The 22677-nt window shown below is 41.3% G+C and overlaps 1 protein-coding gene and 1 pseudogene across 2 annotated transcripts in view; both read right to left on the minus strand.

Moving 5' to 3' along the window:
* Positions 1-22677, minus strand: part of DCHS2 (dachsous cadherin-related 2) — a 200001-nt gene that overhangs the window by 108021 nt on the left and 69303 nt on the right. The window lies entirely within an intron of this gene.
* Positions 18572-19302, minus strand: LOC308250576 (dual specificity protein phosphatase 18-like; annotated as a pseudogene). The gene has a single exon. The product of its transcript is annotated as a dual specificity protein phosphatase 18-like (transcript).

Genomic DNA, 22677 nt, shown 5'->3' on the forward strand with positions numbered 1-22677 from the left:
GAAAAGGAAAAAGAAAAAGGTAAAGATAAAAAATATGAACAACAAAGTGGCAACAAATACATATCAATCAACAGTTGGATCTAAAAATCAAATGAATAAAAATTCTGATGAACAGAATAAACCGGTGAATGGAATAGAATCAGGAGCATGGGAAAGGGACAGACTGACAATTCTCAGAGGGAAAGAGGTGCCGGGGGGTGCAAGAAGAGATTAGACAAAGATCTTATATGCATGTAAGCATTACCTATGAACACAGACAATAGGGTGGTGAGGGCCTGGGGCAGGGTGGGAACTGGGTGCAGGGGAGCTAGGGAGGAAAAAAGAGAAACATCTGTAATAATGTCAACAATAAAGATTAATTTTAAAAAAAAGTTTAAGCACCAATCAGAAAGGATATATGCACCCTTATGTTCATAGCAGCACAATTCACCATAGCTAAGATTTGGAAACAGCCTAAGTGCCCATCAGCAGATGAGTGGATTAAGAAACTGTGGTACATCTACACAATGGAATACTACACTGTTGTAAAAAAGAAAGAACTCTTACCATTCGCAACAGCATGAATGGACATAGAGAGCAATATGCTAAGTGAAATAAGCCAGTCAGAGAAAGATAAATATCACATGATCTCACTCATTTGTGGAATATAATGAACAATATAAACTGATGAACAAAAACATATCCAGAGACAGAGAAGCATCAATCAGACCGTCAAACCTCATAGGGAAGGTAGGGGAGAGGAGGGGTAAGGGGGAGAGATCAACCAAAGGACTTGTATGCATACATATAAGCCTAACCAATGGACACAGACACACACCAGGGAGGTGAGGCATGAGTGAGGAGGTGGGGGGGGGGTGGGGGGATAAGGACACATATGTAATACCTTAATCAATAAAGAAAAAAATTAAAAATAAAAGATCTCAGGAGTCAGCAAATTGGGATTATAATGCCATCATTATTACCATTAATGCTGATTTGAGACTGCTTTTTCATACCGGTGGCCAAGTGGGTTTGCTAATTAGAATAACCAAACAGGCATGGGAAGTACTGGGCAATGGAAGGTTTCTCTTGCAGGAGTAGGCCTCTTGCCAGGCAGCAGACAGCAGGGACTATTCAATTAATTCCTCCCTTCCTCCCTTCCTGCCTTCCTTCCTTCCATACTTACTGAGTACCTATTATGTGCCAGGTACTCTTCTACATAAAAGTTGGAATAGCAAAGGGACATAAATGGTCATCTGGGTGAACATTAATTAGGCAAAAGTATCGTATATATCTGTCCAATCCTATTTCACCACACACATAATTTGGGCTAGGACTTAATGATTAGTTATTTTCTCTATTTCTGTCCTCAACTTTTTTCATAAAGTAAGACAAATGTTTGAAATTAGGGATGTCTAAGTCTAGGAAATCTATTATACTGGTACATTCAAGAAGGAGCCCATTGTATTCCTGAAAATGGCCCAAATTAAAATATGGGCTCCATTTAAATAAAATATTGCATCATATAAAATAAAAATAGTTCACTTATACTTCTTAAGCTTCTTATAAAATAAGACTTGTTTTTTCACAAAACTGCCATAAACTTTGAACTACATGATACTGTGGCCTCTGGTTTTTCTAGACAATTGCTTCTCATTAATGGGTACTCTTTCTCTTACTCTTTGAGCCCAAGAGTCCAAGTTTTACTCATTCCAAAGTTAACTCAAGGACAGACAAAACATTTAATTTTTATAAGAGCTTTTCTTTTAAAAACAGCATCTCCTGGGACCCATATTTCACCTTTGCCAACAAATTCCTTACACTGCTTTTACACAAAGAGCCTCTCACGATGAGGTGAGGGAAGCACTGAGAAGCAATTTTCCCTTTTCTGCCATTCTCAAAAAAAATGAGTAATGAAAACCTGGCACATCTTCTCAGAATATCTGCTCATCTCTTGGCTGGGTAGAGTAAAAGATGTAGAAGGGCTGTAGCTAGTAAGAGGAAAGTGTGAAGATATAGAAGAAAGTGTTGATGAGTGGACCAAGGACTGAGAATGGAAAAGGTGGTATGAATGGGTATACAAGTAGATATGCTTTGGTTTTGGTTTTTGCTTTGGGGAGGGTGAGAAGTCACATCTGATATGTTTACTTTTCTATCTTCTTTTTAAATTTAATTTAATTTTTTAAATAACAAATGTATATATTTAAGATGTGCAGCATGCTTTGATATATACATAGTGAAATGATTACTACAGTCAAGCTAATTAACATACCCATCTCAGTTACCATTATATGTGTGTGTGTGTGAGAGAGAGAGAGAGCGAGCATCTGATACCCACTCTCTTAGCAAATTTCCAGTATACTAGTACATTATTAACTAACTAGAGGCCCAGTGCACGAAATTTGTGCACTGGAGAGGGGGACGGTCCCTCAGCCAGGCCTGTGCCCTCTCGAAGTCTGGGAGCCCTGAGAGGATGTCCCACGCCGCAGAGGCAAAAGAGGCTCCTGCCACCGCTGTTGTACTCACCAGCCATGAGCCCGGGAGCGCACTGACCACCAGGAGGTAGCTCCTACGTTAAGCGTCTGCCCCCTTGTGGTCAGTGCGCATCATAGCGACCAGTCATTCCACCATTGGGCTGAAACCAGCTCTCCAACATCCCCCAAGGGGTGCCGGAGTGCAAGAGAGTGCAGGCCAGGCCAAGGGACCCCACCAGTGCATGATTGGGGCTGGGGAGGGACACGGGAGGTTGGCCAGCCCCGGAGAAACTGCAGAAGGGCTCCAGGGCATGTCCAGCCTGGCTTGCTCAGTCCCAATCGGCCGGACTCCAGCAGCAAGCTAACCTACCAGTCAGAGCGTCTCTCCCCTGGTGGTCAGTGCACGTCATAGCGACTGGTCGACTGGTCGACTGTCTGCCCCCTGGTGGTCAGTGAAAATCAGAGTGAGCAGTTCAGCGGCCTTAGCATATCATTAGCATATTACGCTTTGATTGGTTGAACGGCCGACCGGCCAACCAGACACTTAGCATATTAGGCTTTTATTATATAGGATGTCACCATGCTGTACATTAGATTTCTAGAATGTATTCATCCTACATAATTAAACTTTGTACCTTTTGACCAGCACCCCTCACACAACCTCCTTGTCCTTAATAACCACCATTCTATTCTCTGCTTCTATGTGTCTGACTTTTTAAATTCCACATATAAATGAGATTATGTAATATTTTTCTTTCTGTGTCTGGCATATCTCACTTACCATAATGTCCTCCAGGTTCATTCACGTTATCAAAAATGGCAGATTCTCCTTGTTTTAAAGTTGAATAATCCAAAATCTATGTCCTCACAAGACATGATACTATGACCAGTGGCTATTTGTTGGTTTGCTTTTAATTTCATTCAAACAAAGAATTACATATGGTAAATATTCTCTATGCTCTATAAAAATAGAGGCACTAAATAGGAATTTAAGTCTGGGTGCACCATTTACTAATTGTGTCAAATGGGAATAATAGCCACTTCCCAGGGTGAAAATTCAATAAAATAATGTACAGAAAGTGCCCAATGCCTGACATGTAATAAATACTCAATAAAACTTAGTTATTATTATTCCCAGTTCTCATTTTCCTGCCCACTTTCCTGTCTTTACCATCACAATTCCAGTCCTTGTTGTCACACTGAGGCCACGAGTTCTCAACCAACACAGGTCCATACATCACTCAAGGCTCAGCAATGAAGCATGTTTCAAATAATGTGCTTAAGATATGGAGTAACTTCCAAAGTGCTTGAATGACTTTTTGAAACCTAAATGTTATTAGATGCCAATACCTATACGGCTATCCCCATGAGAGTGTCACTCAGACCTTCTCATTCTAGAAAGTTCCCAAGTAGGACCCTTTCTCCCATATGACTGCCAGCCTCAACCACTAAAGTCATATTAATTTACTAGAAGAAGTTTAATTCTCCATTCCTACTCAAAATTCAAAATTAAAGCCTAAGTCTAGATTTGCATATTCAAAAACTCATTAAGGTATTCTATTTAATAGAAGCCATTCATTGCTCCAGCTGGTTTGGCTCAGTGGATAGAGCGTCGGCCTGCGGACTGAAGGGTCCCAGGTTCGATTCCAGTCAAGGGCATGTACCTTGGTTGCGGGCACATCCCCAGTAGGGGGTGTGCAGGAGGCAGCTGTTAGATGTTTCTCTCTCATCGATGTTTCTAACTTTCTATCCCTCTCCCTTCCTGTCTGTAAAAATCAATAAAATATATTTAAAAAAAAAAAAGAAGAAGCCATTCATTGCAGGTCTCTGCGTCTGGGAGCACAAAACTGACAGAGCCTTTAGAAAGACTGTTTCTCCTTTAAACATGATCAAATTTGTAGTCAAGACCCCACTCCTCACTCCTGCCTTCTTCTCAGTCAGCCCAAGGAGAATAGAAAACAGACTTATTTTCCCTTTCCCTCCACCAGCCCTTGGTGTTTGTGGGCTTTTTCCATGCCTCCAAAAACATCATCTTAAGAGGAGATTTGGAGTTTCATGAAAGATTTCATGATATCTGTTTTCTGGGAGAACTGGAAACAGAAATTGAGCTGTAAATGCTAGACTGTCATGCCTGGAAGCAACTTCCATTTTCCATTCTGGATTGATTTTAAAATATGGTATCATTCCCAGAACTGTTCAGAATAATTCACCTTCTATCTACCCACCCTTCCCCCTTTGCTCTTAATCCTTCCCCCCAATCAAATGGCATGCAATATTTTAACATTAAAATCTGCCCTCCAAAATGAAAAACTAGTAAGCACAAATCTGTTCATAGTAAGAAATATTTTATGGAAATATTTCAAGTACTTTGCATTTAGAAAAAAACGCATTATTTGAGGCGCGGCTCGTTGCTGTACAGTGATATACTGGAGTGTGATGCTGAGGGTTAGAGTGTCACAGTGTGACCACAGAAGAACTAGAGTTGTGATGGGTAAAGACAGGAAGGTGAGCAGGATAATGAGAACTGGGAATAATAATAAGTACATTTTCTAGAGCTTACTCATAAGTAAACATTTTGTTTTGTTTGAGGCCGCTATCTTTATATTCCAAGAAGATTTTTAAAAATCAGACCAAATGGGGGAAAGGGTGGAGTACTAAGATGCAAACTCCAGGCCAGCAGAGGGAGATGGTGACAAAGGGATTCATGCACCAAAGCTGCATCCCTAACTAATGTGGGTCTTTAGGGGCTAAGAAGTAAACAAAGTCAATTCCAACTGTGCCCAGAATGTTCTGCTAAGGTTTCACAGCTCTAGGCTGCTTCACAACAAGGAAATGTCCCCTTGGGAACAAAGAAATAGAGAGGCAATTCCAAACTGCCTTGAACAAGTTGCAAGAGAACATAAATCCACAGGGTGGTGCATGCTGTGCAAGCAGCCAGTAAAGAAATCAAGGCGGTGGGGGGAGGGACGGGGGGGTTCACTTATAAAACACTGGTAAGGTTTCCCTTTAAAGCGACTAGGATCTCAGGACTAGTCCTTATTGTTTGATGATATAAGAACCCTTGCAGAACTTACTTCAAAGGCCCTTCTCACTCAGGAAACCAGAAGTTTAAAAATTTACACTACACTCCTCAGTACGTTCTCCCCCCGCCCTCCCCGCCTCGCCATCCCTCCATGCTGTTAGAGTATTGAGAGTTAAACACTCTTGGGCATGCTACCTGAAATCCTTAGGAACTGAGTCCTTTTATACCTAGCTTCAGGATGGTGACACTTTCAAAAGCAACAGGTTTCGACTTTGAAAGCCAAGAAAAATGGAGTGCTTCAGATTTTCTTGAAGGGAAGACATGAGCCTTCACATTGTTTAAAACAAACAGATTTCCCTAAACATCCTTCTTAAACATTCTTTCCTTTCCCCCAAGTTTCATACTCATGCTGGCTAGGAAATCTGTCCCCGCCCCCCATCTCTAATGCTCTGCTATGCTTACCTATTCCTTTACCCTACACCCAACCATCACTCTCCTTCCACCCTCCATGCTCCTAACCTACCAGCTTCCAAGTGTGTGCAGCGCCAAAAAAAATGAAATGAAGGAGTCCATTCTCTTACTCATTTTCCTATTAGAGTAAAATTTACATTCAGTGATATGCGTTGATCTTAAGGCAGTGGTCGGCAAACTCATTAGTCAACAGAGCCAAATATCAACAGTACAACGATTGAAATTTCTTTTGAGAGCCAAATTTTTTAAACTTAAACTTCTAACGCCACTTCTTTAAAATAGACTCACCCAGGCCATGGTATATTGTGGAAGAGCCACACTCAAGGGGCCAAAGAGCCGCATCTGGCTCGCAAGCCACAGTTTGCCTACCATGGTCTTAAGGTATAGTTAGATGAGTTTTGAGGTTGATATAGACAGATGATAGAAATGATAGAGCTAGAGCTAGAGCTAGAGCTAGAGATAGAGATAGAACTATGTAACCAACGTACAAATCAAAATATAGAGCATATTTCAAACACCCCCAAATCAAAATATAGAGCATTTCAATCACCCCAATCCTCACCCAATAACTCTTACCCCCATAAGCAACTACTGTTTTAATTTCTGTTGCCATAGATTAATTTTGCTAGTTTATTAACTTCACATAAATGAAATAATGTATGTGCTTTTTTATGTCTGATTTATTTCACTTAACATTAGGTTTTTAAATGCATCCATACATAGTATTTCATGTTTCAGATCATTCATTTATACTGCTGGGTAGTATTACATTAAATCTATATGGCACAATTTTTTTCCATTAACCATGAGCATTTGTGTTGTTCTCAGTGGGGGCTATTATAAATGAAGCTGCTATGAACATTTTGGTACATGTTTTCTTTTTTGTAAACATATGTTGTCATTTTTCTTGGGTAAAATGTAGTCATGGAACTACAGGGTTATGGGGTAAGTGTATTTGTAACTTCATAAGAAACTATCAAACACTTCCCCCAAAGTATTTTACCAGCAACATGTGAGGCTTCCAGATACCTCATATCCTAATTTGGATTGATATTATCAGACTTTAATTTTATCCATTCTAATGGATGTGAAGTAGTATACATTATGACTTTAATTTTCATTTCCATAATGATTAAGGATGTTGAATACTTTTTGTAAATTTATTGGACATTCCTACATATCTTTTATTGTGAAGTGTCTTTTCAAGTATTTTATTTTTTATAGGCTTGTTTGATATTTTATTATTTACTAGAGACCTGGTGCATGAAAATTCATGCACTGAAGGGGGAGGACCCTCAGCCAGGCCTGCCCCCTCTCACAGACCGGGAGCCCTCAGCAGGGTGAGGCGACCCGACGATCAGGGGAAGGTGAAGCCTCATCACACCTCTGTTGCTGCCACTGCCGGCAGCACAAGCCTTGGCCGGCCCTGGTTACCTGAGCCTAGGGCAGCCCTGAGTGGCTGGGCAGCCGACATCCAAGGCTTGCCTGTGCCTCAGGCCAGCCCTGGGCAGCTGGGCAGCTGCCATCTGAGGCTTGCCTGTGCCTCGGGCGTCGGCTGGGCAGCCACCATCCGAGGCTTGCCTGTGCCTCAGGCTGGCCCTGGGTGGCTGGGGGGCTGAGGGGACTAGGGGACTCTGGAGGCAGGCACGCAGAGCGGCCACCCCAGCAGGGCTGAGGGGACTGGGCACCGCCATCTTGTGGCTGTGGGCACCACCATCTTTGAGGGTGTGACAGTCATTTAGCATATTCCCTACTTGTTGGCTGTGGGTGCCACCATCTTTGAGAGCAGTGCAGTCAATTAGCATATTCCCTCCTTATTGGCTGTAGGCACCACCATCTTTGTGATGGCGTGAGGGTCAATTAGCATATTACCTCTTTATTAGATAGGACTAGAGGCCCGGTGCATGAAATTTGTGCACTGGGGTGGGGGGTGTCCCTCAACCCAGCCTGCACCCTCTCCAATCTGGGACTCCTTGAGAAATGTCCGACAGCCGGTTTAGGCTGGGCCTAAACTGGCAGTTGGACATCCCTTTCACAATCCGGAAATGCTGCCTCCCAACCACTCACCTTCCTGCCAGCCTGATCACCCCCTAACCACTCCCCTGCCAGCCTGATTGATGCCTAACTGCTCACCTGCTGGCCCAATTGCCCCCAACTGCCCTCCCCTGCCAGCCCATTCGCCCCCAACTGCCCTCCCCTGCCAGCCTGGTTGCCCCCAACTGCCCTCCCCTTCAGGCCTGGTCACCCCTAACTGCCCTCCTCTGCTGGCCTGGTTGCCCCCAACTGCCCTCCCCTGCTGGCCTGGTTGCCCACAACTACCCTCCCCTGCCAGCAATCTTGTGGCGGCCATCTTTGACCACATGGGGGTGGCCATCTTGTACAAGGGCATGAGGGTCAATTTGCATAATTACCTCTTTATTATATAGGCAGATTACTAGAGGCCCAGTGCATGAAATTTGTGCATGGGGGGAGAGGGGTCCCTCAGCCCAACCTGTACCCTCTCGCAAATCCGGGACCCCTCGGGGATGTTTGACTGCTGTTTGACTGCTGGTGACTGCTGGACATCCCTCTCACAATCCGGGACTGCTAGCTCCTAACTGCTTGCCTGCCTGTCTGATCGCCCCTAACCACTCTGCTTGTCTGTCTCCTCGCCCCTAACTGCTCGCCTGCCTGCCTGATCTCCCTTAACCACTCACCTGCCTGCCCGATTGCTCCTAACTACTCTGCCTGACTGCCTGTTAGCCCCTACCACTTGCCTGCCTGCCTGATCACCCCTAACCACTCACCTGCCTGCCTGATCGCTCCTAACCTCCTCTGCCTCAGCCCCCACTGCCACGGCTTCATCTGGAAGTACATCTGGAATGACATCTGGAAGGTCGTTTGGCTGTCCGGTCTAACTAGCATATTATGCTTTTATTATTATAGATAACAAATAGCAAATATACTCTCCCAATATGCATTTTACCTTTTCATTTTCTTAAGGGTGTTGTTTGATGAACAAAACTTTTAATTTTTTGTGAAGTTCAATTCTACCAGTTTTTTTTTTTTTCTTTTATGGTTTGGGCTTTTTTTTGTATCCTCTAAGAAATTTTTCCTATCTCAAGTGTACAAAGATATTTTCCTGTTTTCTTCTAGAAGTTTGAAAATTTTCACTTTTACATTTCAGTCTATAAGTAATTTCAAATTAATATTTATGTATGGTGTGAGATTGTAGTCAAGTTTTTCCCCTTACAAATATACAATTATTCCACAATGATTTACTGGAACCACTTTCTTTTCACCATTGAATTGCCCTGACACCTTTGTCAAAAATCAATTATGAGGATCTCTTTCTGTACTGAAATTTTCTTCCACTGATTTATTTCTTTGTCTTTATGCCAATACTACACTTTCTTGATTACTATAGCTTTATACAAAGTCATGAATCAGTTAGAACAAGTCTCTCAATTGTTTTTATCTAAAAACTACAGGGACTGATGGGGTCCCTCGGCCTGGCCTGTGCCCTCTCACAATCCGGGACCCCTCAGGGGATGTTGGAGAGCTAGTTTTGGCCTGATTCCCGCAGGCCAGGCCAAGGAACCCGATCAGTGCACGAATCTGTGCACTGGGCCTCTAGTATGCATATAAGATCTTTGGTTAATCTCTTCCTGCCCTCCCTCCTCCTCCCTTCCCTCTGAGATTCATCAGTCTGTTCCATGTTTCCATGCCTGTACATTGAGCATCTGCCCCCTAGTGGTCATTGTGTGTCATAGCTACTGGACAGCCAGCCGGTCGCTTAGGCTTTTATATATTTATATATATAGATGTTTGACTATTCCAGATCCTATATATTACCATACAAAATCAAGTTGCAGATTTTATCAAATGAGCTTGTTGGAATCTTGATTGGGACTCTGATAAAACTATAGATCAATTTGTGAAGAAGGGACATTATAAAAGTATCTATATATATAAAAGCCAATTGACCAGGACGACGGAACAACCGGAACAACCGGTTGCTATGACGTGCACTGCTGAGGCCAACCAGCCCAATCAGGGCCCCGATCGGCGACCCCCGCAACCACCCGCAGCCCCTCCCCGCAGCCGAGCCATCCCCCGATCAACCCTCTCCATTCTGATCGGAGACAGGGCCAGCCGGCCAACCACTCATGGCCCCTTCCCCCACTAGCCCAGCTCCTACTGGCCCTCATCGGGGCAGGCGGCCTGACCCCACCCATGCATGAATTCATGCACTGGACCTCTAGTTAACTATATTAGTCTATGACATTACATATCTATTAATTTAGATCTTTTTTTCCTCTCTGAAAAGTTTTGTTTTTCAAGGTCCTACACATCATTCATTATAGTTCTTCCTAAGTATATTATTTTTTATAATATTTTAAAATTGAATTTTAAAAATTGAATTTACTATTTTTATTGCAAATATATAGAAATAATTGCTCTTTGTATATAAACTTTGTGTCCTGGGATCTTGATAAATTCACATACTAATAAATAATTATACATTTATTAGGGTTTTCTACACAAACAATCATGTAACCTATGAATAAAAACTGTTTTACTTCATTCTTCCCAATCTTTTGTGTGTGTTTTTCTTGCTTTACTGCTCTGGTAAAGACCTTCATAGTACACTATTCAATAGAAGTGGTGAAAATAAGCATTCTTGCCTTTTTCCTTATCTTAGAAGAAAAGCGTCCAGTCTCTCATTAGGTATGAAGTTAGCTATAACTTTCTGTAGATGCCTTTTACAAAGCCCTGTTTCCATTTTGTTGCCAGCAGTTGTGCTTATTTTATTAATCTGGAATATGTTTTGAATTTGTCAAACATGTTTTCTGTAATTATTGAAATTATTTTGTTAATGTGGATAATTTACATTGATTTTCAAATGCTGAGCAACCTATTATCAGATTTAATTTTCTGTTTTGTTGAAGATTTTTAAATCTATGTTTATAAAATATACTCATTATAACTTTGTTTACTTATTAGGTTTTAATGTCAGGATTATCCTGGATTTATAGCATGAGTTGTAAAATATTCCCTCACCCTCTATTTTTTTAGTTTATTTGTAATTGGCATTAATTTCTTATATGTCCAATGGACTTCACTCATAACACTGTCTGAGCCTGGATCTTTTTCATTTTGAGGGACAGGAGTAGGTAGTTATTACAAATTCTATTTCTTGAGTAGATCTAGAGCTACTAAGATTTTTCACTTCTCTTTGTCAGTTTTGTGAAGTTGGTTATTTGTCCTTTTTATAGAAGCTATGAAATTTATTGACATGAAGTTTTGCAAAACAATCTTTTTACATATATAGAACTTGCCATAATATCCTCATTTGATTTCTTATTATTGATAATTCATTTTTTTTCTCTTTTTCTTGATTATTCTTGTTAGGAGCTAGTCAATTTATTAATTTTTTCAAAGAAACTTTCATATGGTAATTTTCTCTAATATATATGTTCTACTTTATGGAATTCTCCTATTTACTACTTTGCTCTATCTTGCACTTTCTTCTTTTATGATAGCAATAAATTTTCCTCTAATAACTGCTTTAACTGCACTCTACAAATTTTAATGCTATATTTTATTATCATTTAGTTAAAAATATTTTCTAATTTCCTTTTCAATTTTTTCATGGACCTATAGATTATTTAGAAGAGTATTACTTAATGTTCAAATATTTGAGTTCCTTTCTTAGAAATTCTATTGTTATTGATTTCTAACTTAATTTCACTGTTATCAGAGAACATGGTCTCTAGCCTCTTAAATGTATTGATGCTTTTTTATGGCCCAACATATTATCTATGATGTTGAACATTCCATGTGTACTTGAAAACAATATGTGTTTTGCAACTGTTGGAAATAGGGTTCTATAACTGCCAAGTGGAGAAGAGAGTTGTTTAAATCTATATACTTTACAAACTGAACTAACAAGCAAAATAGAGACAAACTAATAGAGAGCAGGCAGACAGCTCTGGTGGAGAAGGTGTTGTGGAGGGTGGAGAGGTTGAATAAAAAGAAAAGAACGAAAGAACTCATGGACACAGACAACAGTGTGGTGATTGTGAGGAAAAAGGGTTGGGTGGAGGTGGAAGAGGGTATGGGGGGGATAAATGGTGATGGCACAAATTAAATTTAAAAAATTTAAAACTCTGTATGCTTTAAATCTACTTAATCTATCAATTACTCAGAAGGGCTGTTAAAATCTCCAACGTGTATTTTATTATTTCTCCCTTTAGTTCTGTCAGATTTTGCAATTCTATTAGATGGGTTCACATTTAGGATCATTATATCTTCACCAGAGGCCTGATGCACGAAATTCGTGAAGGGACTCGGCCCTCACAGCTCATAGCCGCAGTAGCTTGCCTTGGCCCTCGCAGCCCTGGCTTCGTCTGGAAGGACATCCGGAAGGTTGTTCGGCTGTCCAGTCTAATTAGCATATTACACTTTTATTATATTATGCTTTTATTATTATAGATGGTTAATTGTCCTTTTGTCATTATGAAATGTCCTCCTTGATCTGTGGTAATAGTTTTTGTCTGCATCTGAAAAGACAAAGCCACACCAACTTTCTTATGCTTATTATCGATATAGTTTAGCTTTTAAATGTTGTTCCTTGTTATATATGTTTCTTCCCCTCCTGCCTCTGGCCACTTTCATGATATTCTCCTTATCTTTAATTTTTGGCAGTTAAATTATGATATATCTAAGTGTATTTCATTTTTCATTTATCCTATTTGGGATTTACTAATGTTCTTAGATATGTAAATTGATGTTTTTCTCTGAATCTGGAAAAATTTTAGACCTATTTCTTCAACTATATATATTTTGTATTGCCCCATTTACTTTCTTCTCCCCAGGGACTCCAATTATGTGAATAATAAATTACATGGTGGGGCAAAAGTAGGTTTATAGTTGTGAGTACACAAAACACAGAGTTTATTCTTATATTATTATTTATTAATTGTATTATTTTCCAACCGAACAACTGTAAAGCTACTTTTGCCCTACCCTGTATATTGTCCCAGACATCACTAAGGCTCTGTCCGATTTTTAAAAATCATTTTTCTTTCCATTCTTCATATTGGAGTTTTTATTTCAGATATTGTCCTTTCTATTTCTAGAGTTTCCATTTAGATCATTTTTATAGTTACTTTTTTTTTGCTGACATCCCCATATGTTCCTTCATTCAAACCATCCTTTTTTTTAAAGTCCTTGAACATATTTATAATAGCTATTTTAAAATCCTTGTCTACAAAATCTAACGTCTGGTCATATTGAGGTCTACTTCTCTGAGTCACATTTTCCTGCCTCTTCACATGTTTGGAAAATGTTTATTGTACACTGGGTATTGTGTGTGACACACTGTAAAGACCGTGATTTTTGCTGTCTTCCTTTAAGGAGTTGGCATTTTTGTTTTTAGGGTGTGGCCCTTACTTGAGCCCATGGTTCTTATTCCTAGGGTACAACCTTTCTGTGATTTCAAAAGAATATCCAAGTTGTTCAGCGAGGTCTCCCCACATCTGCAATGCAACTCCAGTATCTCTTAGCACTGGATAAACTCGGGTTTTTCTGTGTCACCTCTCATCCTCACAACAACTACTTACTGCTACCCTTCACAGTCTTGGCCTGCATGTGCACAGCCCAGGCCCAGGCCACAGACCTAGGGTAAGCATCCACACAGGTTTTTGGGTCCCCTCTGAGCAAATCCATCTCTTCTAGTGCTCTGCCCACAAAGTTTTAGCAGCCCCCTAGACCCAATCACTGCCTCTCAGTTCGGCAATTTCACCGCTTCTCTCGGGCTCCTCCTCAGTTCTCCACAATGAGAGAAGTGCCCTGAACCCAAAGGGCAGGGCAAACGAGGGGTTCATCTCGTGTGTTTCTCTTTGCTCAAGAATCTGTCCTACTCTGCCTATCATATAACACCTGAAAACAGTTGTCTCGTATATTCTATCTGGTTTTATAGTTGTTTATGATGGGAGGATTACTCTGAGTGGCCAGAAGAGCAAATGATAGCCCTAATGTTTTCCTTGTGAGAGTCAACACCACACAGGAATGTTAATGACTAAATGCCTTGATCTCATTACATCTCACTGCAAGAAAACTTTCTGAAATCCTGACAAATCTATTACATAGCTTTCTCTCCAAGGGATCATGTGTTATATTTGCTTGTGGCAAGTGAATCTCTTCTGACTTGCAGCACAGATCCCACCTTCCTTTCTTCTTTGGCTATTGTGTTGGGTGACATTACCAATTTCCCGACTGCACATGACTGCATACCCCAAAGTTTCTTCTGACAAATTTTGGAACTAGGATCTGAGTGTCTGTCTTGGAAAGGAAGCAGTCAGCATCAGGTTCCAATCTTCCCCTCTTCTGGGGTCTGCATCTCTCACCAGAGAAGAAAGATGCCAGCTCCCCTAATCCTTTTCCTCATGAGTGCAGCTGGATACCAAACACACCAGAAACATGGAGGTGCCCAAGCACCCAAAGTCCTTGGCAGTCCTGACACTGTCCCACATATATTGGGTACTGCCATGAGCCAGGGAATATGTAATCCCAGAAATCCCCTTTATGACAATGTGATTGAGGACAGGATACACACTCCAATGCCCAAATTCTGGGCCCGCATGGTCTTTTGCTTGGAGTTGAGGGCTCTTTTTCTCCTTCCCCCTTTCCCTCAGGGGAGCTTGCTCATTTATTACAGATCTGACTTTAAGAGGCTGAGTCATATCTACTTAATTCCTGGTTCAACAACAGTTCATATCTGATCTCTGTTAGTTCACTGCAAAAAAGCTACTATGTTTTCTTCTTCTTCTTCTTCTTCTTCTTCTTCTTCTTCTTCTTCTTCTTCTTTTTTTTTTTTTTTTTGTCAACCCCAATCTATTTCACCAAGAGCAAACACTCAGAGGCTTTGCAGGTGTGTGGTGGAGCAGAGGTTATGTGGTAACTAAACTACAAATGACTCTAGCACAGACTCGTCCAAGCAGCCACTCTAAACTGAATATCCTTAGGAAATCTTTCTCTCTTTCTTGTTGACAAGTAGTTAGGAACTTAAAGGACCCAGAGATGTTCTGCCCTTCCACATGCTTTAGAGCATGTCATGAGATCCACCACAGGAAAAAAGTGCTGGTAGCTTGCCATCAGAGGCTAAGAACACACACTCTGAGAATCCCCGGCTACGTCACTGAGATCCTCCACACAAACTTGAGTCTCTCTCCCCTGGTCTTTTGTAAGTGCTCCCTTTCTCCAGGATCTGAAGAAGGCTGCAGTAGCAGTGCTTGCAAAGCCTGCTTCATTGCAAGCTCCACAGTAGCAGTCACAGGGGAATCACTTTCCAGCGGTGGGACTGGGCAAAACCTGTCTCCACGCATTCCCAGGACTATATCCTGCCTTTTCTCCTCATTCCTGACCGCTTCCCTCCCCCATCTCCTTCAAAAAGCTAGAGCCCTGCTGTTGTGCTTCCCACCTACTCCAGTCCATCTCTCACCCTCGGACCACCCATGTCATGGACAGCCCTTCAGATTCAGCTCACAGTATCTTTCATCTCCATATGTAATTGATATGGAATTAACCGTGGAAAGCAAGTTAAAAAATGAGAAAGTTAAAGTAGTATCACCTTAAGATGAACTTCTCCAATACCTGTATTCCAAGTATTTGTGGTAAAAATGCAAATTTAAAACAGTTCTTTCATGTGTGAAATACATTCAGCTAGATTATTTTCAAGTCACATTAATATCTCATGTTCTGCCCATTGATTACTTCAATTTCAGTATTATGATGGTGTCTGAGATACATTTAATGAACAAATTTAATTAAGACTAGCACTAAAACTCTACCTAAGAATGTTAATAGTTCCTGAGGAAAAACTTTCGTAGGAGACCCATCTATAATTCATATACATTGTGCAGGGAAAATAAGATATATTGCCCTTTGCTAAGAACATATTTCTTTCTTTTTTTCCTATTTTAAGATTTACTATAGAGTTACAGTAAATCAAGATTGTGTACTACTGGTAAAGAGAAAAACACATGTCAAACAATAAAGAGTCCCAAATAGGCCTACACAAAGGTGCAAAGGCAGGTCAGTGGAGAAAGGAGAGTCTTCAACAAGTGGAACTGAAACGATTAGACCCATATGAAACTCACACCTTATAAAAGAGAATCACAGAAATAAGTGAAAAATTTAAACTCTCAAACTTTAAAACATTAAAGAAAATCCCTGTGATCTGGGGGTAGGCAGAGTTCTTAGACATGTCTGACACCAAAATAACAATCCATAAAAGAAAAAATTGGTAAGTAGCACTTCATCAAAATTAAACACTTTGGCTCTGCAAAAGACACTTTTAAGAGAATGAAAAAAAAAAGCTAAATTGGGGAGAATGTTTACAAATCCATATCTGACAAAGGCATTGCATCCAGAATATATAACAAATTGTCAACATTCAACAGTGAGAAAACAACCCAACCTAAAAATGGGCAAAAGAATTGAATAGACATTTTTTAACAGAGGGTATGTGGACGGCAACTGGGCACACAAAAATACGCTCAACATCATTAACCATTAAAGAAATGCTAATTAAAACCACACACCTATCAGAATGGCTAAAATAAAAAATATCGACAGTACCAAATAGCAGCCAGGAAACAGAGAAACTGAATATCTCATAGTGAAACATCGAAGATACAGCCACTCTGGAAGTTTGGTAGCTTTTTATAAAGTTAAATATAACCTTTACCATATGACTGAGCAAAAATCTCACTCCTAGGTAGATATCCTAAATGACAAGCTAAGCTCACATAAAACCCTATACACATAAATGTTTGTAGTTCTTTCAAAATTGCCTAAACTGGAAACCCAAATATCCTTCAACAGATGAATATAAAAAGCAGCACTGTAAAAAGAATGAATCTCAAAAGGCAACATACTGGAAGAAGCCAGTCTCCAGATGTTATATCCTTTATGAGTCTATGTATGTGACATTCTGGAAAAGGTAAATCTATAGGAAGAAATCAGTGTTTGCCAGAGGCTGGGGTGAGGTAAATATTTGACTAAAAAGGGGCAGCAAAGGGAGATTTTTGGGGTGATGGAACTGCTGTGTCCTGACTGTGGAGGTGGTTAGACAAATGTGCTAAAACACATAGAACTATATATACAAAAAAGGTAATTTTATGGTATGCTTTTTTAAAATTTTTAAAAATGAAAACAAAATTCAAATAAATTTCTCTTTTAAAATCCTTTAGAAGAAATTTTCCAACGAGGTTTCTTCCAGAAAGGCTGCTTTGGGAGGGCTCTTCCACCCCAGCCCTGGTGTTTGTGGGTCTGTTTATTCAACTGTAAAATGAGATCAGTCTAGAACAAGTGATTTTCCTTCTCCCCCCAGCCTAAAATTGAACCCCTGGGCACGCCCTTTGGGGAAGCGAGGGTGGGTATTTTAGAGAGAAAGGGCATTTGGTTGGCACTGGGATCTTGGCCCACAGAGCAGTTGTGCTTTTGTCTGTCTCATATATTGTTTGCCTGGAAACTTCTGGATCAGAATAGGTGGTGTTGAGCCAGCTCCTCAGGCTCCTGGGGTATTTGAGCAATCCTGGATTTCAGGGCCTACTGGTGGGGCCCACTCATGGATTAAATACTGGGGGGACTCTGAAAAGGTTCTGAAGTCTAGGTGTCCTGAGGTCGGGTCTGAAAGGATTCAAACCTTTTTTTTTTTTTTTTTTTTTTTTTTTTTTTTTTTTTTTTTTTTTTTTTTCCACGCATGATGACTTTTTGGAAGTATGCTTTGTAAACATTAAAGGAAATGCACAATGTGGAAATGCCATTATGAGGATGACCATGTTGATTTGGACCAGCAGAGCCACAGCATCATTCATGGTGAGAACTACAGGTTACACGAAGCAGTTCTAGGCACCATGTTAAGGAACTATTGAATCTTCATGACAACCCTGTGATAAAAGGGCTGTCATTGCATGGACATATGAGGAAACAGGCTCTGAGAGGTCCAAAATCAGATGGGGAGAAGGTGACAAGGCTAGGTTTGGGTCTGAAGCTCCAACCTTCTGAGCCAAGGCCTGTGAGAGGAACCTCAGAGGCCTGATGTCAGACAAGTGCCCCAGAGAAAACTAATTCCACCTTTCAGCAAAGGCTGGTGAGGGGTTGCCAAGGGCTCTTTCAGACCTTATCATGTACAACAGCACTCAAAAAAAATGTTATATGGTGGAATGCTTTCTTTGAAAATTATCTTATGCATAAATCCAATCCAAAAAACCAGAGCTGGGCCCTGTCGTTGAAGGTGGGAGCGGCATTGGCCCAGAACCCCTAGGGTTCCCAGAGCACCTTGGACAGTCACTTATCCAGTAGGTTGGCACTTACTGTTAAGCAAGGAGGTGCCACGATGCTTAAGGCTCTTGTGTTTGAAAGAACGAGGTGGAATTGCGGCACTCATGCCTTGGGGGGAAGGCTGTGGGATTCCAGTCTGGCTTTGGGCGCCCGTCCATCTGACTCAGGCACCACCTGCCTTACTTACTCTCCCCTCTGGCCAGTAGCCATGACCCGTCACTCACAGGGTAGGAAACTTATCTTTACCATATTACATTTAGTGAGTTTAATCTTTAAAGAGAAGGATTACAAGTTAAAAACTACGCACTCTTCCTTTTTTATTGCTCTGATAAAAGGCATCACCTGTTTTTTTCTGTAGCACAAAAGTGGAATGTTTAAGTCCAGATCTTAGTGTAGGATCAGCGGCAGATCTGCACCTCTGACCCCGATGCAGGGGCGGTGGCATGGCTTTCAGTAGAATCACTAAATGAACCTCCTTCTCATAGATTCTGGGATCATTCCCACAGGGGAGTTGACCATGTGCACGGTTTTCTTGCCAAACAGCTGGAACTCTTAGTGAATGAGCTGCTCCCAAAATCCAGCAAAGAAAGTGTTGGGCCGGATGACAGGCCGACATGACTTGGTCCACGTGTGAGCGTCCAGCAGGGACATGGTGAGGTACTTCATGAGGTAGTCGAGGCACAGGGCAGCCTAGCGCCTCACCCTGGCCGCTCAGCGGAGCAGCGTGCGGCCCTGCTTCATCCCGACATCGTCCATGTGGCCAGCAATGGGGACAAAGAAGTGACAGAGGTGTGGCCTGGGTGTGCCAGCCACAGGCACCTACACATGCTATCTGTCTTCATACAAGGTATTCACCACCTCCCCCGGGACATTGACGACTAGGTGATGTGGTTGCTGGAGAGCATAAGTTTGTTGTTGGCGGCCATCCCCACTGCTGATATACAGGCTTCCGGTGATCCGCGAGAGGCCACCGACTGAGGGCTGTTGGAACCCAACCGGGAAGGTACATGGAGATGCTGTCATCAGGCCAGTGGGTCAGCGGCCAGGCCACATCTTTCTGCTAGGCTGTGTCCATGGAAAACCGGTTACCCGCCCCACAATCACGCAGGAGCCATAGTCCTCGTGGAAAAGTAGGGTCCGCTCAGCGCGCAGCCAGGTCTACCGGCCTCGCTCGTCTCCATGGCAATGCACCCGACTACTCTACGGCAGCCGCCTAGGGACAATCCTGCCACGCCGCCTTCTGGCACCGCGTGCTCATAACGTATTTCTGTAAACTAGTCTGAAGTTAAAAAGAAAAGACTTAAAAGTTATAAGGGAAATTCCTAAAGAGCTTATTAAACACACACAGAGCTAATTGTGAATCACGAAGCTCTCTTTTTCCAAATGAATTCTGTTTTATCAACATCGGAAATGAAGAGAAACCACAGCAAGCCTCTAAGGAAACATCTGAGGACAGCGTGCAAGTCAGATTTCTCACCTCCTCTGGAGCAGAGCCAGCACTGCGCCCCCGGACACGTCGGCCTGAGCTGAGCCTCCGAGTTGGCCCCTCCTCAATCTGGCTGCTTCTCTCAGTTTCCTGCCATCCTGCCTGGGACCTTCACCTGCCTGGTCTCCTGCTGCCCTGAGGCCTGGAATCCCAGAAAGAAATCCCAAAAGTAGGAGATGCTCCCGTGGAGCAGAAGGAAATCACTTTGGACCCAGGCTCAATCTCTATGGGTCTCTCACTAAAAAAATTTTCCTCTTCCATAATTTGTGCAAAGTTAAAGTCTCATGCACACTTGATATGCAGTAGGTTATCCAGTCAACATACTACTACAACAAATGAGTGCTTCTTTTAAACAGTCAAACATACCTTTGTAGGGCCAAAACATGAAAGACCATTTCAGTAATCCTTTCTCCTAAGTCTTGAATGCATTCTTCATAAGACAAACCAAGTTTCCTTTAATAAGAACAGTGTCGGGTATATAAAAAGTGTTCAGTAAGTGTTAGCTATCAGTATTACAATCTTGTAAAATTACTGAGAGACCTTCTGGAATATGAGATTGAAACTAAACTCCCCGACTAACTGGGTACACGGTCTTGTTCAGTGAAGTGTCTCATTAGTTCGCTCATTCCAACTATGCCAACTGTGGGTGCTCAATAAATGCCTGTTGAAAGGCACCGAGGTAAGGAGGGAGGGGAAAGAGAAATAGGGAAGAAGAAAAGAAGCTAACTAGTGCCTACAGATGTGATTTTACACTGCGTGAGAGTTTAGAAGAGCATAGCTTTCTTTTCAGTACAAGTCTATGATTCTAGAAGGATTGTAGAATCATCCAACCACTTCAGCCAAATGGTTCCTAAATGTGTCCCATCTGTGCACTTTGGCCCAGGACACTTTACAGTCCTGGAATGTTTCCTCCTTCTTTCCCAACTACTAACAGCCTATCCATTCCTTAAGTTCAGTTTCAATCACACTTGCTCCATGAAATGTCTCCTCATCTTCCAAAGGAGAAACAATCGCTTCCTGTTCTCAAATGTAAGAGTTTTGGTGTATAACACTTGTATCATCTATAACCAGTTTTATTTTCCTAGTTATCTTTTCATAAACTTAATTTTGATCATTGCAAATAAACTGTAAGTACACTTATGGCAGAAACAATATGACATTTTAGATCCTTACCCATTGTATACCCCATGTAATGTTCCATTTCTCTCTGGTGCGGGATATTCCCTTGCCCCTTGAGACTGACAGAGCCCACCTTTCTCCCACCTGCTTTGTGCCCTAAAAAACTGACATGTACGGATTACACCATGCAGCTGCTCACCATGTGACTTCTAATGGGTCAGGCCAATGGGGAGCCATGAGGCTGGCAACTTACTTCCCTAGTTTCCTTCCTGCAGAGACAAGAGCTGGCCAAGACCTCGCTGAAGGTCAGAGCTCCTGCACAGCAGCCCTCTCCACTGGTCTCGTCTGGCTTTTGAGTAACTGGTTCCTCCATTTCAGGGTTTGCCTCTGTTACTAACCTCAGTACTACATTCATTTATAAGGTCTCCTTACCCTGCCCCTGCCCATACCTTTGTAAATAGAACTTTTATTAAACTGTTGTCAAATTATCATAATTTAAGTGCTCCCTCTGTTTCTTGCTGGGACCATAATGAATACATCTACTTTATTTTCCCCTTTGCCTTAATGTTTAAAATAATATTATTTATTTATTTATTAATGTTTTATATTCTTCCCCTACCAAAAATTAACAATAAGCTCCATATGAAAAGCATATTGTCTTGTTCACCACTATTGCCTTCAGCTTCTAGAATAGTATCAGACAGAGAGGAGGCAGTCAATAAATATTTGTTGAACACAAATAGATATAGATAGATGATATAGGTAAAGATATAGATATAGATATAGAGAGATAGATATGTAGATATAGATATAGATATAGATATATTCAAAATCAGAGTAACATATCTGTATGTTTAAAAGATGATTCCAAAATACTAAGTTGGTTATTAATTCATTTTTCAAGGTTTAGAATGAAGTACTAACTCGGAGCCTAAATGTAATATTTTTTTCAGCCCAATCAAAAGAAAAAATGCATAACTCTGTACATTATTTTCCTGAAGTTGAGTTTCTAACATTAAGGGAAGCAAAGCAGAAAAATCCCAGAGAATATAATATAGAATGAAGGCAAAAAAACATCTCCAACCACTTTTTTTTTTTTTTTTTTTTGCTAAGGGAAACATGATACCTGCGGAAAAATTAGGCCATAATTCAGGAAGCATCATCACTATACACGTATTTCCCTATCCAAAACAAAAATTTATCACCACTGCCTCCCCATTTCCTGCCTAAAGTTATGCTTTTAAAGTATTAAGACATTAATCCTACTGAAATGGTGGATAAGCCTCTTCTTACACAAATACCTAAAATTAATGAAGTATGCAAGATAAAGAAGTGAAGGGAAGACTGGAAGGGAGACCCTGTCCAGTTCTTTCCTAAATGGGATACTGTGGATTATGGGGCAACCAAGAATAAATGGACAACAGGGGACATTCAGAGAGGTCAGAATGTGCATGGCAGTCATGTCATTAGGGAATGCAGCAGCTCAACAGTGGAAGTGCTTCCCATCCCGACAGCTGCTAACAGGGTGAGGTTGGGTCTATAGTGCCAAAATGAGCTCATATGGGTGTGGCAAAAGGCTTGTTCCCTGTAAGATGTCCTCCAACAAACTTTAGCAGCTGTTCAACTGCTTAACAAATGGCTATTTTCTTTGGCTAAATATATTATCACTGAACTATCTAGGGAAACCACGAGGGACCTAATGAATCTATTATTTGCAAATCAACAGATGAGGAAACTAAGCATAAAGATAAACAGTATTTTCAGGAATTTGGTAGTAATTTGAATGGTATTTC

The sequence above is a fragment of the Plecotus auritus genome (assembly GCF_963455305.1).
Source record: "Plecotus auritus genome assembly, chromosome: 6".
In the NCBI taxonomy this organism is placed as follows: Eukaryota; Metazoa; Chordata; class Mammalia; order Chiroptera; family Vespertilionidae; genus Plecotus; species Plecotus auritus.